Source organism: Heterocephalus glaber, unplaced genomic scaffold (genome assembly GCF_053883595.1).
Source record: "Heterocephalus glaber isolate CG9 unplaced genomic scaffold, H.glaber_assembly_v1.0 deba00000546, whole genome shotgun sequence".
In the NCBI taxonomy this organism is placed as follows: Eukaryota; Metazoa; Chordata; class Mammalia; order Rodentia; family Bathyergidae; genus Heterocephalus; species Heterocephalus glaber.
This window is the reverse complement of record NW_028258147.1, coordinates 38,226,849-38,232,848: the sequence shown is the minus strand read 5'-3', so window position 1 is coordinate 38,232,848 and position 6,000 is coordinate 38,226,849.

Sequence of the window (6,000 nt, the reverse complement as noted above, 5' to 3'; positions counted from 1 at the left end):
CATACTGTGTCCATACTTGTTTCCTGAGGATTATGAATTTGTGCATTCTCATTATATCTGTTATCTTTAAAAATAGATCCCCATGATAACATGACGTTATTTTCTTCTAAAACAAATTTTATACAGGAAGGTAAAAAATATACTAATGTCCACATTTGAATTCTGAAAATTAGAGGGTGACCCAGTTAGGCTATGCTACTAATTTTGACTAAAAAAAATCTAACTAAAGAGTTAGATTATTTGTAGGGGAAAATAGAAACCATGAAGGAAGAATTTAACCAGGCTTCTGAAGGAATATAATTTTTCTGCTATTCTTGATTAAATTTGTAAGAATTTCAAAAATGACTTTTCTCCTCTGATACTAGGAGATAAAAGAGGATATTGAGTTATAGATATAATTTTAGAATATGTGAACATTGCCTTGATCAAACACTTGTCAAAATAGTTTGGAGAAGAGAAAATTCAAATGTAAGAAGAATTTCTATGTTTATGTGTAGATACTACATTTGCCTTTGAGTATTTTTAGGATTGAGCTTTTTACAACTAATGCTTTTTCACAGTAAAAAATTGGTGCAGTTGACCATTATGAGAATGAATATATTGTCAGTAAAAATTAACTTTGCAAATCCTTTATGGCTCCCAGTGTAGGATTAGTTCATATGTTTTCAAGCATAAGTAGGATCAATGGAGTCCTTGTAGTGGGTGCATGCAACCTTGGTTGTATTGTAAATTACTGCTGTAGCATTTTGTGTCATAAATGTGTGCATATGTAAGTGTCAAGTTTTGTAGACAGCCTCATAAAAATCTAGAAACTAGCCAGATGTGATTATACATGCCTGTAATTTGGGAGGCTGAACCCAGACCATCACAAGTTCAAGCCCAACCTTTGACATCTAGACTCTTTCAAAATATAAAAAAAAGATTTGGGGCGTTTCTCAGTGCAAAGGCCCTGGGTTCAAGCTCTACAACCAACAAAATGAAGGAAAGAAAACCTACGAACTTGTAAATTTTATTTGTAGATTTTTCTTCCTTTCAGTTATGTTCCCCAAAATTTCACTAATACATTTTTTATTTGAGACTGGGTCTTGACATGTAGTTCACACTGGCCTTGAGCTCACTATGTAGCCCAGGGAGGCCTCAGACTTGTGGCAGTCTTCCTGCCTCAGCCTCCTAAGTGCTGGGATTACAGGCGTGCACCACCACACCCAGTCAGTTTTCCTAATTGAAAAGTGTTTAAATTTGTGTGGTCCTTTATGTTATAGTACCAGTTTCTTCAAAATGAAGTATTGTTTGCCTTCCAGTTATTTTGCCTTAGTTATATTTAATGAGGAAAAGGTGAACTCTCCAATATTTAAGCTGCATTTTGATGTTATTTCTGAAGTATTATTTTGAACAGTGGAATTTTAGAACACCTCTAAGACTCATAATGGAAACTTAGTTTTTTAAAAAGTTTAAATTTCAGTTTATTTGGAAGTGTTATAAATTGGAGGAGGATTGTCACAAAGTTTCTATTGTTTGGGTTATTTAGAAGGACAGTCAGCCAATGACATTAATTCTGGTAGAAATCCAGCCTGTTTCTTGTGTCAGGTAGTGTACCATGGCAATGAGGGTACATCCATCTAGAGGTAGAAGTGCTCTGCTAATTTTTACCAAGGATTGGCCCAGGTGCCTTTCGGGTTGTGTCTGCCCAGAGTGATCTCCCCACCTCCTTCAAATTGTATAATAGCACTCAAGTCTGGTTTGATTTATAGATTTCCTCACAAAAAGACACTTGATCTTTAATGTAGCAAGACACCTTCAAAGTAGGAATCTTCAAAGATCCTTCAGCAAGGGTAGATAGGAAACTCATTTTGCTTGATAAAAAGTGACACACTGACAAGAGTGTCCAAACAAATCAGAAATCCCTAGTAAGCACATAAGTGAAATTCTGGTAACAACACTGAAGTTGAAAAGTGTTAGGAAAGGAGGGAGGCCGTAATTAGTGATCATCCAAAGCCAAGCAGTAAGGCAAAGTTGATGGCTCTGTTTTACTCGAAGTAGCAGCAATGCAGATACTGTGGTTTTGTAGCAAAAACAGGTAATTTACCTAATGATTTTTGAAGCCAATGACTTCATACATAGGTCAGTATTGTGTCTGATACTAAAAGAACAGTTCATTCCAAGTTCGTGTTGGAACACCAAAAAGTGCAAGAACTGGACGTATGTTCCCAATAAAAAATAATGGGAAACCAAATAATTGATTCTGAGGCCCAAAAATTACACTTGTAAATTCATTTTTCCAGGACTTTTCTCACAAAGTTAACAGCTCTAGGTTGTGGAAACATCTAAACACAAGTACAGTACATTAAATGTCAAAACATAACAGTAAAAAAATTTTTAAAGTTTTGGACAGGTACTTCAGCTTGACTGGGAGGCTTTCTAGCATATTAGAAGCTGGAGAGAAATTGGAGGAGAAATTATTTTGGAAGGAGAGTCTTATTTCCTTCTCATAATTGTTGGCAGTACACTTCCTGGGATCTTTTCTCTTGGTTTCTTTTTAATGTTTTTCACTAAAAATTTAGGCTTAAACTGAAGTGTCACCCCCTTGAGTCCATGGGCAAGATGCGACACGTGCTTCACTCTTGGCTTACACAGGTTTTTTCAAGTCTGATTTTTGGTTCAACTATCAGGCAGAATTAGGGACACCACACAGATTTTGAACTTTGCTGTTTGAGTAGTGGAAAGTTCAAGCTTGGCGACATCTGACAACCGTCTATCCACTATATATGTAGCTGTTCCTAATGTTTGCAATTTGTAGAAGCCCCTAATGTGAAAACACAATAAATAGGAACAGAAAGGATTATATGTGGAAATTTTTTAAAATAGGAACAGAAAGGATTATATGTGGAAAATTTTTACCTAAAACCACTGAATTTGAATCCTATATTTCAAGAAATGTAGGATTATTTTATGTTACCAGATAAGATTTTGAATTTTTTAAAAACACTTTGTTGGTAGGACGGATGTATAGTTACTTCTCCTTTGCCATCTAAAGTATAGGTTCAAATAATTGTCAAATATTTATAAATTTCTATATATATAGTTTCAAGTAGTTTTATGTTCCACTTTTAAGTCACAAGTCATCCCAATGATGTTTTATTAATAGAAATATAAAAGTAATAGACCTGGGGCTGGGGATTTAGCTCAGTGGTTCTGCCTCCTGTCTCGCAAGCGGAAGGACCCAAGTTCGATCCCCGGTACCAAAAAAAAAAAAAAAAGTAATGGACCTCCTCCTGTGGGAGACCCTCACTTGGCTAGCTGGATCTTAAACCATGAGATTGTCATGTAAAAAGGTTTAAAACAATGCCAGTCACAGGAGCTTGCCCAATATAAAATATTAACTAGGCCTGTATTACCCTACATCATAGTCACTATCACTTCTATGCATTATTGTCTTTGATAAGACAAATATATAACACATAAGCCATGTATTGTGATTACACTGTTATAGGGAAAGTGCAAGGAAGATTGACATGGTTCAAAGAAAACCAAATGAATGGTTAGTTTAGCCTTTTAGCTGTCTTAATTATAGGGAATTTTTAGTAGTGTTATATGCAAAATGTATGGCATCCATATTTCCACAAATTCAAGAAATTACCCTGTCTGCATGAAGAAGCAGCATTATAACCATCTGTTTACCTGTGCAAACTATTGACTATACTAGTTCAAAAGTGGAAAGGAACTTAGTCCTTTGCAATTAATCTATCCATTAGTTAGCAATGATTTGTACACAGTGCCTGAGGGAAGTGCCCTACTTAAAATCCTATTCCCCCACCCAAAATGAGGAAGAGCTCTGGGCAATTATATTGTAAAAATAATTTGTTAGCAAAAAGCAATACTTGGTGAAAGAAAAAGATAACTTTTGAACACTGAGAGAATAGCACGGGATAAAAAATATGATAAATCAAGAATCAGATTAAAAAATATACTCAAGGATGTCACAATTCATAACAAAATTCTAAATGATCATAGTATATATTATACAAGTTTATTTTAAATGGTTGTAAATTGCAGTTAGCTTTTGTACTCATGTACAATTGTTTGACAATACTTTTCCCCATCTTCCTCAAATCCCAGGTTAATGCTTAGATGGTTATTTTGAATATTTTGAATGTCAAATTATCAATTTATTAAAACTAAGAAGGCAGCATCTATAGACATTTCCTTTAACAAAGATGTTTTCTGTTGGCGCTTAAAGTTATATTGACCACATGTTTCATAGTTTGTGTGTTTTATAATATATATGCTACTTTACTAATAACTTTAAATGTGAAAACATTTTAAAGGACAAATACATGTAATATTCTTCAAATGTTTTATTTTTATTAAAGATAAAAAAAATTCTTTTTAATCACACCAAAAGCATGCTATTCAAATAATTACAAAACATTAAAAGGAACTAAATTAACTAGATGTCCAATTCTTTATGTGCCCTCATTAAATTTTTTTCTGAAATTTTGTGAAAATTCAGATTATTTCAAGGCTTATTTTTTTTCTTTAATCAAGTTTTCTTTTTAAAAAAATTATTTTTATTGGTACATTTTAGGTATACAATGTAATGACATTCTTCATTGGAAATTTGCACCTTTACATAATCTCTCTTGGTTCTTATTTTTCCCCTTCCCCTGTCCTCCCTTCCACCCCTCCATCCCTCCCTATCTACCAAGACTTTGTTTCCATTTTTTCTTTTTCTCATATTAATTCCATTCCCTTCTTTCCTTTCCCCTACCCCTCCCACTTCCCCTTCCCCTTTGCACCTTTTTTTCCTATTTCACATTATCCATTATATCTTTTAGTCCTTATTTACACTTTCAGTTTCTCACACTAGAGAAACTATTCGGTATTTACACATGTGTGTCCTATTTATTTCACTTAAGAGTATCGCCTCAATATGCATCCTTTTAGCTATAAATGTCTCTTGTTTCTCGTTCTTTATGGCTGAGTAATACTCTACTTTATTTTTTAAAAACCACATTTTCTTTATCCAGTCTCCTGTTGAAGGGCATTTGGGTTGCTTCCAAGTTTTAGCTATCACGAATTGTGCTGCTATCAACATGGGTGCACATATATCATAGTGGTATGATTCTTTTAATTCTTTGGGGAAGATACCCAGCAGGGGAATAGCGGGGTCAAGTGGGACTTCCAGTCCTAGTTCTTTGAGGTATCTCCATACTGATTTCCACAGTGGTTGCACCAGTCTACACTCCCACCAGCAGTGGAGCAGGGTTCCTCTTTCCCCACAGCCCCGCCAGCATCTGTTATTGGTTGATTTTATGATAGCAGGCATTCTTTCTGGGGTGAAGTGGAATCTCAATGTTGTTTTCATTTGCATCTCTCGAATGACCAGTGATATTGAACATTTTTTCATAGGTTTATTTGCTATTTCTACTTCTTAGTCTGAGAAATGTCTGTTCATTTCAGATGCCCATTTTTGGATTGGGTCTTTAAATTTAGGAGGTCTGATTTTTTTTTAAGTTCTTTATAGATTCTAGATAGTAGACCTTTGTCTGAGGGATAGCTGGTGAACATTTTTTCCCACATTGTAGGTTATCTCTTCACACTGTTGGTGGTTCCTCTTGCTGAGATCCCACTTGTTGATTGTGCTAGTTCACGGGCAACTGAGGTGTTGTTCATAGAATCTTTTCCTACACCAATGCCTTCAAGAGTTCTGCTTAACCTCTCTTCCATCTGGCTCAGTGTTTCTGTTTTAATATTTAGATCTTTAATCCATTTTTATTTTAGTTTAGTGCATGGTGAGAGATATAGGTCTAGTTTTAATCTTTGGCAAGTTGAAACCCAATTTATCCAGCACCTTTTATTAAAGAGACTATCTTTCCTCCAGTGAGGGTGTTTGGCTCCTTTGTCAAAGATGAGGTGGCCGAGTGTGTCTGGAGTTGTTTCTGCATTTTCCAATCTGTTCCACTGGTCCTCAGGTCTGTTTCTTTAGCTAATGTGATAAAA